The sequence below is a fragment of the Marmota marmota genome, unplaced genomic scaffold, assembly GCF_001458135.2.
Source record: "Marmota marmota marmota unplaced genomic scaffold, marMar, whole genome shotgun sequence".
NCBI classification, from domain to species: domain Eukaryota; kingdom Metazoa; phylum Chordata; class Mammalia; order Rodentia; family Sciuridae; genus Marmota; species Marmota marmota.
In genome coordinates this window covers 29,310,682-29,325,757 of record NW_026000019.1, presented here as the reverse complement: position 1 = coordinate 29,325,757, position 15,076 = coordinate 29,310,682, and the positions used below count along the sequence as shown (strand labels likewise).

At 44.1% G+C, this 15,076-nt stretch overlaps 1 long non-coding RNA gene and 1 other non-coding gene across 2 annotated transcripts in view; both read right to left on the bottom strand.

The window, feature by feature from the left end:
- Positions 1–10,068, bottom strand: part of LOC125618733 — a 23,123-nt gene extending 13,055 nt beyond the window's left edge. Inside the window, exon 1 of the long non-coding RNA XR_007350143.1 lies at positions 9,757–10,068. This is a non-coding gene — a long non-coding RNA (uncharacterized LOC125618733). The remainder of the gene's footprint in view (positions 1–9,756) is intronic.
- A 94-nt stretch (positions 10,069–10,162) lies between these two features.
- On the bottom strand, positions 10,163–10,236 carry Trnar-ucu. Its single transcript has one exon. It is a non-coding gene; the product is annotated as a tRNA-Arg (tRNA).
- Between the last annotated feature and the right edge of the window lie 4,840 nt (positions 10,237–15,076).

Sequence of the window (15,076 nt, the reverse complement as noted above, 5' to 3'; positions counted from 1 at the left end):
ACCCTATCTAGCTCTTCACATTAGGCTTCAGTCTCAGAGCCAGCCTGGCATCTCATTGTTCTCTCCTCCCTCCATGGTTTAATGTCACTTCTCCAGGATGACCCCCAGGACTTCCTCTAACAGTGAGTTCACCCTAATATATCAGGATGACTTCATCAACACCTGTCTCCCACACTGTGCAGAAGCCCAGTAAGGACCAGGGTTCTGCTCATCTTGTTCCCTCTGGGTACCCAGAGCGTCTTAAAGCTCCTGTAAGGACCAGGGTCCTGCTCATCTTGTTCCCTCTGGGTACCCAGAGCTTCCCAAAGCTCCTGACCCACAGCAGGCACTTTGTAAAGACTGGTTGGGTAAATGAACTAATGCTGTTTTTCTTGTACAATGATTTGGTAGACTTTGGACTGGTATGCCTCTAAATCCAGTGTGAATCGTGACTGCATTTATATATGTAAGATGATCATAATCACAAGTCATTGACTGAATTACCATAGAGGAAGCAGTTAGAATGCTCTCTCCCTGTTCTTATAGCCTGAGGAAATTGGAAAGAAAGAAATGACTTTGTGAACATCTAGAAATCGAGAGAGCTAGTAGTGTGGCCTAAAGACCTGAGAAAAAGTTCTAATGGCACTGCATTCAGGTTAATACAGACAATTAAAAACTCATTTATAGCAGATTAGTTTACTGAGGGTCAGCTTGGAAACTGAAAAAAATATAGACACATTGTAATTAAGGAACCCTACAGGAGAAAAATTAGGAGTAGGAATCAAGTGGATAACCAAATTCAAATTTGAGAGACTGCTAAATAAAACATTGCTGATTCTGTGCAAGGTTGTTCTCCGTATCATTTGTACTTAATATATCCTTACCTGATGACCTAGTTCTTATTCATACCATTTCATATAATGGCCCTTTATTTCTCTTCTTTCATATAATAAGACTGTGGATAAACTTTATAGACAACAAATGCATTTCAACAAGATAAACATGGTATTTGACTGAATGACCAAAATAAAGTCAGAAAAGAGCACATGTTAATATCATTGCTTTGACCTACAAATATAGAAAGCAAAGGATGAAACTCACAATTCATAGGGGAAGAATGCAGTAAGTGAAAAACACTGACTTCCAAGAATACAGAATTCAGACATTGCAAAGGGAAAGTCTGGGCTGGTACATATGAGCAAGCATTCCAGCAGGTGGCGCCCTGGACCTATTAATGAGAAACAATTGCCAATGGACTCAACACACCTACCTTGTAAGGATGAAAACCACCTCCCTTTTGTGACATAAATATTCTCACCACACACTCAGAAGATTGTGTAAATCATGCCCTGTGTAAAACATGCACTTTTATATGCACACGGAAATATTCCTCCACTCGGGAACACAGTAACAACAGCACTGTTATGAAGGCTAATAATACTGACAAGCTGGACATACAGGAGTCCATGTCTGTGCATGTGAGATGAATCTGCTTCCCAGAGCCAAGCTGACCCCTCCAGATGAGTCCTTAACACTACCTAGTAAATACTCTGCATCTCTCAGCTATAGTAGTCTCTTTTCACTCTCCACAAGAAATAGTCCACACGTCTGTGCACTCAAATATCCAACACCCTCTCTTTGTCCCGGTCTCTACCTTGACAGCTAATTACTATGAGAGGAGCTGCCAGAACCACCACCACTGGGTCAAATTCCACCCTCGCCTCCCTCCTTTCTGGGACTTTCTGCTCCACTTCCAGGGCCTCTGGCAGCTCTAAATTCCATTCTATCCTACCTCAAGCCAACAACAAGAGTGGAATTTTCCAAGTTCCAATCTCTAATATCTCTTTGGCCTGATGAGAAAGGTAGGTGAGGAAGGTAGGTGCCCCTGCCAACACCGCCGGATGAAATTTTCTTGCATTGAACATGCAAGTGTCTACATCTGCCCATCTACCTTCTTACACCCTAAGAGCAACAGAGAAGCTGGTCCTCTGGTTCCCTACAGTGAATCCCTTCACCAAATCTGAATCCTATGCCCCTCCCACCTTCTTAGAAATCTGGGCCGTCAACGGGTTTTCATCTGATTTTTGAACATTCAGGACTCTGCTTCCCAACGATTTCATGGATAAATTCATGTCTGTCCCACGAAGAAATAAAAATAGGTGGAGCTGTAGGTAGGTGTTTGGCCCTAAGTGTGTCATTGCTGAAACTCAGTGGCAGGTACACCAGGATCTATAATACTATTCTGTGTACTTTTATATATTTTTGAAATTGAAATCAGTTAAAGCAAGAAAAACAAACAAAGAAAGAGTCTTGTTAGACTCTTCATCCTTTCCGGCTCATCACTTTCCTCTCATCCTTTCTCAGCCAAACTTCCAAGAGTTGACAGTATGCATTGCCGGAGTTTCCCTACCTCCCACTCCCTCCAATATTGGGGATATTGGTCTTCCAACCAATATTCCACAGAAACCAAAACAACTCTCATCCATGTCACTTACTCTGAGGGACATATTTTAGTTATCATCTTTCTTGACTTCTCAGTAGTATGTGATGCTCAATCAAATCCCTTTTGGACACTCCCTTCCCTCCCTTGGCTTCAAAAATTATAATATTCTGGTATAATTCCTCTCCACCCTGCTACTAAATATTGGAGTTCCTCTTAACTCACTCTTAGGCCCTTCTTCTTCCCCTCCAAATACTTTGTCCTAGGTGCTCTCAGATTTTGGCTACAAATTCCTCCAACATGCAGATGAATTCCAAAATCAAATTAGTTCAGACCCTGGCCCAGCTCTCAACTGCATATAAATGTGACGTCCCCTCTTGCATATCTCAAAAGCACCCTCACATTTAGAAGCTCAAAACCGAACTCACCCTTTTCTTTCTCAAATCTGGCCGTCTTCCATTGCATACCATGGCTGAGCCCAATCCTAGAACCACCCTTCTTAACTTCTCCCTCTATCTACCATTTCTAATCCATCAGCAAATCTTGCACGGTTTAGCTCACAAATGTCTCTAAAATCATCTCCTTCTCTATTTGCCATTACCACCGCCGCCGCCATTTTTACCTTACCCCAACCTAACATCAGTTCTCACAATGACTCTTGGTATAAACTTCTGGTTCAGCTCCAGCATCTATCCTGGCAGTCTTCCACCCTTCTGAGTAGCAGCTGGAGTCACTTTTCCAAAATACAGATCTGATCGTGTTATCCCTTGGCTTAAATCCCTGCAGTGATCTCCCATTGTTCGGGGGATAAGGACAAAACCCCTTACAGGAACTACAAGGCCCTGTGGGGCCATCCTCCTGATCCTCCATCCGACTTGACTTCGGGCCACCCTTCGCCCTCTTTGTACTCAAACAAAACTTGCTTTTCAGTTTTTCATACCTGGCATTTCCCTTCCCACAACACCTCGGTATATGCACTAGCTCTGCCTATAAAGCTCTTTTCTGCATTCTTTGCCTAGTTTTTACCGACTCACCATTTAGTTGCAAGTCAAGAGACACATCCAGGAGGAAGGTTGGTTTGACCTCCTTGAAACAGCCCATTCCTCTAGCCATAGACCTTTCCTGCTCCATAGAGCTCTCTTCCATTCAAACTTAAGATTTTGCATATATTTGTGTGATAATCTTTCTCTTTTTTGCTCATCATTGTACCTAGTTCAATGTTTAGCACACAGTAGGTATTAAATTAATCTTTGTAAAATGAGTAAATGGGTTAATGTTTATTCATTCTTAAATGAATTAATGTTTATTCATTTGACCTTATGGGTTTCCATCTACTTAACCTGCCTTTTCATCTCAGAACAGATGCTCAGATGTCACAAACTCACTTTTAATATTAACATAGTTCTGTGCCTTAATAACCAGGGTATGCCAGGAGTCTATATCTTAGTCCTCTAAGATTTGAGGCCAGCTAATAATTTTTATACCTCAAAAGTGCAGATACAATGAATGAGAACCCAAAATGTGTACTAGAATGTAACATCAAGTGTAAGAGTTCAGAGAAATGTGCTTGACACAGACCACTTTAGACCATGTCCTGAAACCTGGGAGCAAGCAATCACTCTCTTCTGCCATCAGGAACACATTGAAAGAAAGAAAGGAGAGGAAAGCACTGTCAGAAGTTTGGCCATAATTAGAAAAGGAAAATGTTCCGTGTTCTCTCAAAATAAATACAACTGGTTCTAAATGGTCTGCTATTTTGGATGGTACATTTTCCTTCCTGAAAAGTAGTCTATTGATACAGCAAAAGAAAAAAAAAAAGACAAGATTATTGGGGCGGGGGTGGGGAGGGTTGTTAGTGATTCCCAGAAGATAGTCTCCTGGAGAGTCATGAGCCAAATCCATGGAAAGGACCTGGCCAGGATTGCAGCAGCCAAGTCCTGATCTCCAATCTCCTCCAAGCTCCCCAGGGTTTTGTTTTGAGCCTGTCTACCTGCCTTCTCCAGATAGGCATGCATGTCAGCATACCTAGCTAAAAACCCCTGTGTTGCTGCACACACAGAAGGTGTCTTGTGACCCTTTCCACAGAGCCTAGGAAACCTTGCTTCCAGAGCTAGACTAAGGATTGCTTTAGGGTTTCTCTACTCAGGGCCCCAGAGAGAAATCCAGAGCTCCCAACATGATCACAGTAGAAGTGCTTTTTGAGTTAACCATTATCTAAAGTACATTATGCATTTGTTTACATCCACCAGGCCTCCATTCAGCCCAACCATTTTCAAGAAATGGAAACATGCGGTTCAAGGCTAAGTCTCTCAAAGCTCACACAAAGAAACTAGCTCGATACATGCAATTTGGAGAAGATGGATTGAAAGAACCATCCATAAACTAAGGAGGCCAGCATTTGCATTAGCTCTTACTGGGTATCTAACTGTGTAATCCAGACACTGTTATATCTTCCCTTGTTTAATTCTAGGTAAGATGTGGATCATTTTCTAGGTGAGGAAATCAAGGCTCAAAGAGACCTAATGTGTGCCCCAAGTCACACAAGTCAACAGCAAGACCCCAGATTTGGACCCAGGTCTGTGTCATTCCTATGAAATTGCTTCTTCTACTGTGCTGATGGTTTTCAGCTTCCCTTATCATAATATTCCATGTCTCACTATTTATTCTCTCAAAAGAAACACTGCAGAACAGTATTTCTATCACAGGGGGGAAAATAAAAAGATCCATCCAAACTCTGCGGAGGACATAGGGAGGTTTAAAGACACTCTGTTCCATGATAATTTATGGGAGCTACTACAGACATAAACACTGCAATACTGTTTTAGGGAGTATGCTCTATTTGCTATGGAATTTAAATACAAGCAAAATGAACATGTTCACTGGTAGGTGACAAGTATGGTAATGACAATAAGTAAAAATAACCAGTTCCCAGACAAAATGTAAGTGATGTGTGCCAGGTCTGCTCTCCAGAGTTAATAAATCACTTTTGTAGGTGGACACTATTATAAAACTCCCCATCTCTGGTGACAGCAGAACCAGCCCTTGGAAACCACAGTGCCACCCCCTGCTGCTTCTGCAAGGCTCTGGGCCTAGCAGAAGTGCAAACCTGCCTGCAGCTCCAACCCAGTCTGTTCTCTGCCAACAGCCTTTTAACCTGTCAGCCTTCCTCTAAACCCACCAGCAGTCCTCACCAACATGCAGGAAAGCCTGAGCTACGAGCCTCACATCCATGGTTGCTGATGGGGCAGCAATAGCCCCTCTGGAGTGGTCTGAAAATTTGGTAGTTTTTGCTGTCCAAATAACTGGAGACCCCCATTAAAACTATAGAGAGGAAGGGTATCTGGGATTTTTGTGTCCTGTGACATGCAGGAGCATGTCGTGCAAAGAATTGCCTGTGTTATGCACTTTGTTGGAATCATCCACCAAAAACCTATTTGCTGGTATCTGAGTCTTGAGTCTAACTCATTTTTACATGTGTAAAGACAAGAGAGGTTTTTTTGCATGGTTTTAGAACTTCCTTAATCTTCCAGAAATGCAAAGTACTGTATACTGTGTATTTTGCAAGAAGATTTACTTGGCTTTGATTTAAAAAAAAAAAAAAATTAATGAAAAGTCTTCACCAGATTTGGAAATGACACTGCTGATGGATGATGTCCCTTTTATTTTTAAAATATATGGCATTTGTTTGTTTGTCTGTTTGTTCATCACAGTATTGGGAATTGAACACAGGGTTTCACACATCAGGCAAGCGCTGTACCACTGAGCTACATCCCCAGCCCTCTTTCATGATATTTAAGTCAGCAATGCCTGCCTTGGTTTGCCTATGAAGCTCCTGTATTCAAGACCATTCTTTATGAAGAAAGAAGAATGCGAACGCAGCATTCATATACTAAAATGCATACTGTTTATTATCAGTTTATTTCCTTTTATTTCTCTCATATGTTACAATTACTCTATCATATTGGTTTGCTGTAATTAATTTGAGTAGGAAGGTTATGTTAGCTCTGGATTTAATTATAGGCGAATAGAGGAGACTTGAGAAAATACTGGACCTAATCAGAGTTGGATGTGACAGGATTAACACTGCTCTCCATGGCATGCCCAGTCTTAAACTCTGACCCTAAAATTCTCTCCATCTCCTCTCTACTCACCACACTGATCTTTGGGCTTCCTTTCAAATTGGTCCAAACCTCAGGATGTCCACACTCTTTGTTGATTTGCATGAAATACCAGTCTTTGGATTTCATCCAAGCCCTCATCTTTCAGGTCTTCATTCCCCGCAAGAGGGCCTCCGGAAGGACCACTCAAGTCACTCTCTATCCCCATCATTCATAAAAGTCCCCCACAGTACCTAAGTTCACCTAAAATTCTATTTTGATATTTTACCCATCTAACCAGGCATGGTAGGGCACACCTGTAATCCCAGCAACTCAGATCAAAAGTTCAAGGTCAGCCTGGGAAATTTAACGAGATCCTGCCTCAAAATGTAAAACATAAAAATAAAAAGGACTGGGGATGTAGATCATTTGTAAAGTGCCCCTGAGTTCAATCCTAAGTAAAACACACACACACACACACACACACACACACACACACACTTTAACCTTTCATGTCTCAGTCATAAGAACATGCACTCCTGGGGGTGATGGGGGTTGCTATTTTGGATGCCAGTGTCTGGAACAACAGAAAGTGACACAAAGTGAACATTTGATGAATATTTCTTAAGTGAATGAATTAATGCATGAAGCTATTGCCTGTGTTCCTGCTGCCTAGGAGCTAAGAGAAATTTCTTTCTTTTTTCCTATCTACATAATTTATAGCCAATCTAAGTCAGAGTTAATTCTTTCAAATATATCCATCAAATGCCTACCATATTTCAGACACTAAGAATACAATAATAAATAAGACATATCTGCCCACATACTTTGCAATTAATGATCAGCTCCAGCACCTCTGAAGCATTTGAGTCTTACAGTAAAGTGACTTTAAAAAAAAATAACTCTTTCTATTTTGTATTCTGAGTATTTTAAAAATATAATAATTATGATATTCATAAATTACGAGTTACCCCTCCTATGTTAAGAAGAAAATTGCTATCACTTACAGAAGAATTTTACCCATGCGGAAAAGCTTCTCTGCAGTCCTGACGATATCCTCTTCAAGTCCCCAAAGCATCACCCCTCAGAGACAGTTGTAGACAACCAGATCTGGCTGATGTCTAAGACTATGGAAGCTTCTCATTTCACTCAGTGGGTTGGCCTGCAGACTCTTCTACCTGCCCAGCGGAGATGAGTTCCCTGAGGTGCAAAGGGACCAGCCATGCTCTGGAGGACCACAGTGACTAGAAATATCCACTCCACCTTCTCTCTCGGCCTGTTCTGTGCCAGCACCAGCCCTAGCTAATGGGACAAAGTCACCCCGGATGCTCCAGGTAGGAGTTAACCATTCAGACCCTCTCACCTCCCCTACTGTGTGGCCAGATACCTTTCCTACATGCTGAAGAGCAAGATGAAGGCAACCAGAAAATTAATAGAGTCCACATTTATGTACAGAACTGTACAATGGGCTTTCTCATCCACTTTTACATGTGTAGGAAAGAGAATAAAAACCTCATTTCTACAAATAAGTAAATTAAAGTTCAGAGATTGAGCAAATTGGCAAAGATGCAACTTATACCAAAGTCCACTGATTCCGAGTTAGGAAACAGAAATTACAGGCTAAAATCAGGGTTGAGTTTTAATTGTCACTGGCATAGAACTTCACATAAGGAGCTGGCTATATCACGTGATGATCAAAGGTGAACAAATCTCAACTCAGTGTCTACCAGGGCACATACCCTCTTCCTGTTCCCCCTCCTGCCCCCGACCCCACAATTCTATGAAGTCTGATTATTATTCCCCAAAAGCTTCCAGGCTTGAGCAAATACTAGAGTGAGCCATAATGAACTTGCACCCCTGCCATGACTTTTAACCATGCACGTGACAACCACCTCCTTTCTCTCAGACATCTTACTGTTAAGCAGGCCCAGTACAATAGCATGAGACGGGGGCATCTCAAAAGACCTATATGAAGCCAGGCAGAGTGGTACCCGCTTGTAATCCCAGCTATTCTGGAAGCTGAGGAAGGAAGATTGCAAGTTCAAGACCAGCCTGTGCAACTTAGCAAGACCTCTTCTCAAAATATAATTAAAAAGGTCAGGGGATGTAGTTCAGTGTCAGAACACCCCTGGGTCCATTCTCCAGTACTGGATGCAGGGGAGAAAAACATACAATGCTTGGATTATTGTGGAAAATATACCTTCCTTTCCTTAACAAAATATATCAAGAATAAAATAAGTTAACAATAATCAAAAGGATCCAAAGGGCATATCTAGAGGGATGTTGGGTGATAATTCATAGCTGAGTTGGCATTCCTCTAAGGTAATGCAGAAAGGTTGAGTTATGTTGGCTCTTAGGACAAGAATTTTAAGTCCCCTTAAAAGACTACCACTTCCAAAGAATTTTGGGAGTTTCAACTTACTGCAAATACACACATGTCAAAGGAAAAAGCACCAACCCCCTCCAGAGTTCTCATCTTTCTCCCCACTCTTAGCATGGTTTGGTTAAACTGGTTATTGGGATCCTCTGCCTCTCCCAACCTCAACTTCCTCAGAGTAAATCCATGGCTGTGTTCTCTGGCCCTCCATCCAGAGTCCCACGTGGGGGGGATGCTGACTCTCCGCCAGGCAGAGGAAGCGGTCCTGTCAGGGTTTCCTGGGTTCACCTGAGGTGGAGGTCAGTCATTGGCACGGGCCGTCCCTTCCAGCTAATAGGCTAGAGGCAGCAATGTGCAAGGGAGAGAGCCAGGCCAGCCCAAAATAGAAACATGAGCGACATCCTGATGTGACCAGGCTCCCAATCTGGCTGAATGTGGCCCATTGGATGAGACAGGGAACAGAAGTGAATGCAGGATGAGAGATGAGGTGATCATCAGCTTGTTGGGGGAAAAAAAAGAAAGAAATTCACAACACAACCCTCAAAGCTTGTCCTGCAAACAGAAAGGGTACAGCAAACTTCGCAGTGAAAGCATTTGAGCATAAGAACTTTACCTTCCTGGGGACAAGCTCATCCAACTTACCACTGGTAATTAGTGTGTTGCTGTGAGGTTTATTCTGCTGAGACAAAGAGTAATGATTACATTTCACCTCTGAAATGTAAGAGGAAGTGAGTTACCAGCGATAGTCCCCCCGAAGCCCCAGGAATACAAAGAATAGTTGACAAAGTGCAAGGAATTATTCTCTGCATGACCCCAACTATCTCCTGGCCCCAAAAGAAGAGCTTGGTCAAGGAGGGTATTACCTTAGAGGACAGCTGGACATTTTCCTCCTTTGCATAAGAGTCAGTCTGCCTTTTTGTGTTCCCAGAGGGAAAACGGATGAGAACCATAGTGATTCCAGAACCCGTGAGCTGGCGTCTTGGTCGCAATGTATCAATTATCTCATTATGAAGCAAAGGATTCAAACAAGGCTGTGTGGGTCGGACTGGGCAGAGATGCAGCGGACATCTGAGCCTCCTCTAGACAAGGAAAATCAGTCAGGGAGAAACAGAAAGAATGAAGAGGGAGGGAATGGAAAAGGGAAGGAGATCTGGAATTCCCAAGGAAAAGGCTTTCCTTTCTCTCCCCCAAAGCCTCCAGGGAGGAATAAATATAATTGTCAACCTAACAGGACAGCATTCGAAACAAAAGAGGCACCTGCCAGGTGACCATCTCTGCCGGGACTCGAACCCGGAACCTCTGGATTAGAAGTCCAGCGCGCTCGTCCATTGCGCCACAGAGACCTCACCACACACACAGCATCAGCACCAGAACTGAAAAAGCACATACCTTCTGCATCACCGAGCCATCTCAGCATCCTGCTCTCTGAGCGGTGGGGGGGACAGGGACAGCTGGAAAATCTGGAGTGGAGATCCACCAGCCGGCTCCATGAAAGCCTTCGTCAATATTGTGGGTCCTAGGATTCTCGGAGGATAGGAGGAATGTGACAGTGGTCATTTTCCCAGTCGCAGCATCTTTATTGATAGGGGAGGACAGACCTAGAGTCTCTGCTCTCCTTTCCTCTCCATCCCTCAGGAAGGATGCGGGGAAAGTCTTCCTATTCTCATGCTAATGAAGTCGAGTGCACCCAGCCTGGCAGAGAAGGCAGAAGCCATCTCTACCTCCACCCCCATTCCTTCACTGTGGTTTCATCCCGGTCGCGGTCGCTGGGTCCAGCTATTCTGAGGCTGGGGCTGGGCAAAGCTGGGGGATTGGGGAAAACCCTAGATCTCAGAAACAAAAGAGCTGCTTCTGTGAAGAAATACTGAATGGCGGCAGAGAGAGAATGGCAGGAAAGAAAGCTGGGCTGCAGGAAACTGGCCCGTTCCTAGGCTGTCAGAATTGTATCTGTCAAGCCCAGAGAAGAGGTACCAGGAGTCTGATGTGATGTGCCTTCAGCATCCTCACTAGAATTAAGGTCGGGAGTGGAGACGGAGCAGTATAGTGTGAGTGTGTGTGTGTGTGTGTGTGTGTGTGTGAGAGAGAGAGACAGAAATTAAGAGTTTGTGTGTGTACACGTGGGGAGGGAGGGTAAGAGTGGCATTTCTTTAATGAAATACAAGTGGGTCTCACAGTTAAGGGACACAGTCTTTGAAAACCTGTGTCCCTTCCCCTGCACCCACCCTATCCCTAAGTCCCTACAATTCTTTCCATTCAGGGAAAAATTTTTCCTAATTTAAGAAAGGAGGATTTCTCAGCTGTCCAAGTTAGCTAGAGGCATCCAAGTACAATTAAACTGATTATCCCTCCATAACCATATATAAAAACCTCCCATACCTAGCTCAGATCCAAAAAAAAATATTTTCCCATTTTCAAAAGCCTCCCAAAGAAGACAATTCTACAATCACTGTTGTTTATAATTTCCATTGTGGCAGTTCTTTGGAATGTCTAATCCAAGTCCTTCTTATCCTACTCTCAGCTCATTTTCTCCTATCTTTTCCCAGACACACTGGGATAATTGACCTCTATGCTTCCAATGCTAATGCATTGATTTAAAGATTTGATTCAGTGTTTACCACCCCACTCCCTCTCAAAAGGTTACAGTAAAAACAGAGAGCAGACTCCTCTCCTCCTCCCTCATGGTGTCTCCACAACCCACAGCTCTGAACTCTGACAGTAGACTCCAATCATAACCCAAGATAGTCCTAACCTGTCAGACCAGGCGTTGGGCAAGTAAGGGACCAATATAAATACCCAGTCAGGAAGAGCTTCAAGGACTCTCCACATTCCAAGATAGCACTTGAACTCACACTCTCTACCCATCCTTATGGCCCCAAGAATGAGACCCGGTAGGAAGTTCCACCAAGGTGATTCAGGGCCAGAGTGAAAGCAGAAGACTCTACCACCAGGGGGAAAATCAACACCTACTTCAACCAAGATGGCCTTCCACATAGGACCTCCAGCCAGGCGCTCAGAAAAGTGAAATCAATGTACATTATAAACTTATAAGAAGGAGGCAAAGAATTGGTCTTTCTTAATACATTTACCCTAGACTCATTCAAGAACCTGTGACACAAAACTGAATGCCAGCAGACCCTGTAGTACTCCCAGTGGCCGCTCACAAGGGGCTGGTCAGGGAGCAGTTCAAAGAAGCCCAGGTGTCTACAAAGGGAAGCTCAATCTCACAGGGCAGCAAAAGAGCTGCTCACATGCAAAGGAAAGGCAAGGTCAGCTTGGGAGGACACTTCCTGCCAGGCCCACGATCTTTTGGACATACACACACACACACACACACACACACACAGAGCCTTTGGTTTCAGCAAAGACACTGCCCTATACCCAAGAAATCTGTCGGTCCCTAGTTAAGCCCAAAGCTGCACCGCCTCTTAGATCATGTGTTCTCCACCACCTCAAGGTAGAGGCCCCCCCATCTTCCGCTCCCTTGGGAACTTCATTCATTCACAATGCTCTCACTGGTTGCTGGGGATGAGACTCAGAAGGTAAATCCCACCCTCAAAGATCCTGCAGGTAAATTCCAATATGGATATGACCCTGAATGATGTATGGCAGAAAACAAGGAATCATTCTACTGCCTAGAAAATAAGGAGTCAAGTTTCCAAGTCCACACAGAGACCCTGTTGCCTGGGTCTCTTCCTTCCCTTGAAATCCCCCTCCTTCAACTTCCTCTTGCTTTCCCACAGAAATCTCTCTATTCCAAGAAAAAAAAAAAAACAACTTTTTCAGGGACACTCTGTACTTATAATCTGTATCAACAAAAATACTGGACTTTGTCTCTCTGACACCTTTTGTTTTATCATCCGTAAGGTAGACAAGCTTCTCAACGGTATGAATAATGTCTCCTAACTATGTTTCCAACTTAAAAATAAGGTAGGAAACAATCAAATAAAGCTAGAACGTTAAAGGGGCAGGAAAGATGAGGTTAAGCCACTCAAAATTGGCTGGGGACAGTACATTTTTTTCTTCTTTTAAAGCAGGTATATGCTATTTGTGATTATGTAAACCCTTAAGAAGAAGATAAGTACATTTCCTTTCCAAAAAAAAAAAATACTGATTTAATTCTCCAAAGATCTGTGACTCAAACATTACTCATGCCTCTAATTGAATACCACTCAGTGACCCTACAGACACACTGGGATGCTCATGCATTATTTCATTCATAAAGTGTTGCTGGGATACATATGACAAATACAAAAAGAAAATTTTTTCTCTTTGGTCCAGAGGCGGGGAAAAAAAATCACAATCAAATCCCGCATTCTACATGGTCTTAGAGCTTTCCTAAAGGAACCTATATCAACTAGTCCATATTTTAAAAACTAAAGGATATTACCAGAGCAAGACAAAGAGAGGGTTATCTTGGATAGCGCCTCCTCAGACACTTTAATTTCATCTTCCAGTCCCGACAACATTCCCAGCCCTATTTGTTCAATCCAGTGTAAATGCTTTCCATATACCATCTTCTCACACCTCCACCTGTGGTCCGTCAGCTCCCTCTTACTAGCTCACCCCTTGGAATCCACCCACCTCATGGCTCCTGTGAGCACCTCCCAGGAAGGCTGAAAAAGGTGGTTGGCAATATTGGGCCTCTGGTGCCAGGCCTCCTCTGCAGAATTCACAGATGGTCAGCTCTTAACCCCCTATCCCTTAAAGAAGGATAAAGTGGACATACCTATAACCCAAGGTCCTTCCATTCTTCCATCCTTCTGGAATCCTGTTCCGTGTTCATTGGTCTACTCCTGTCATGCGTGTTCCTAACCCATCATAAGGAAGCACCTATGTTGTTCCCAAAGCCTCCTGTGTCCCTCCTTCCTGCAAACTGTTTGCTTCCTCCTCACCGCTTTGCTCTTCCCTGAGAAGGAAGACGGGAGATGATCCAGGTAATAATCAAACCTGAGAATCAAACTAAAGGAAGACAAATGCAGAGCCAATTTTCCTCACTCATCTCCAACTTTCAGAGATCATTCCCCGTTAGCTCAGTCCAGCTAAGTGACACAGTCCTCTCAAGCGTTCCAGAAAAGTAGACCCAGACCACTCTAACCGGTCAATGTGCTGTATCCTGGAGGTAGTCAAGGTCACAATGACTTCCCCGCAGAGGTCAACCCCCTAGGGAATCAGAGAACAGTGGAGCATCTGGAGATAGAATCTTTCTCAGCTTCCTGTCTTTCTCCTGCCTCTGCAGTCTTCTCCAGGAACAGTCTAGACAATTCTGGAGTATGTCTCCAAGGAGAGCAAGTCTCCCTCTGGTCGGGAAGGATGGGGGCGCCAGCAGTTTTGATGGGTGGAAGGGCAATGGCTACCAGATTCCTCCTGATCTTTATGGGAATTTAAAAAAAAAAAACTTTCTGGTTCACCCAGACCTTCCAAAAAGTGCTTCAATTTCGGGTGCCAACTCCCCATGTCAACCCCACTTTTCCTCTTTGGAAGGTGGGCTCTCTATGCCTCTGTTTCCAACCCCCAACCCTTCACTTTCTAGGGTCCCCACTTCTGTCATCTTCCAGTTTCCACCATCCCCACCGACGTCTCCTTCTTCCTCAGGATGCATAACCCTCAGTAAGTTCCTGCTTTAAAATGTTCCTTTCCCCTCCGTCCACACCTCTCATGACTCATGTCCATCGCACTTCTTCCCACATTCTGCAGCTGGCATTCCCTGATCCTCTTACCACCCTGTCACTCTCTGGAAAAGTTCGATTTCTTGGCCGAGCCCCGCCAGGTTCTCAGCTACTCCAAACACTTTTGCCCAGACTCACTGCTCCTGGTCTCTCCCAGCCCCGGCCCACTACCCTTTTCGACCTCTGTGCCTTTTAGCCATCAGCCTGAAGCCTCCCTGAGTCTCCCCAGCCTCCAGACTCCTCTCTCATGACGCTGGGTTGCTACCCAGAGTCTGAGTCACCATCAGCCCTTCAGCCTCAGGCCCTTTGTTCCTCCCTCAGGATTTCATCCTTCAGACTGCTTTACTCACCCATCATCCATTTAGTCCTGGTCTCCCCAGAGACAGACTTCTTCTGAAGGCACAACCTATAGTGTCTGTTCTTCTGAGTCCCCTTCTACTCAGCCCACCTGGTGCCAGCTTCCTGAGGCTGGTCCAGATGACTTGTCTGTCCTTCCGTTCTTCCCCCTCCCCCCCCC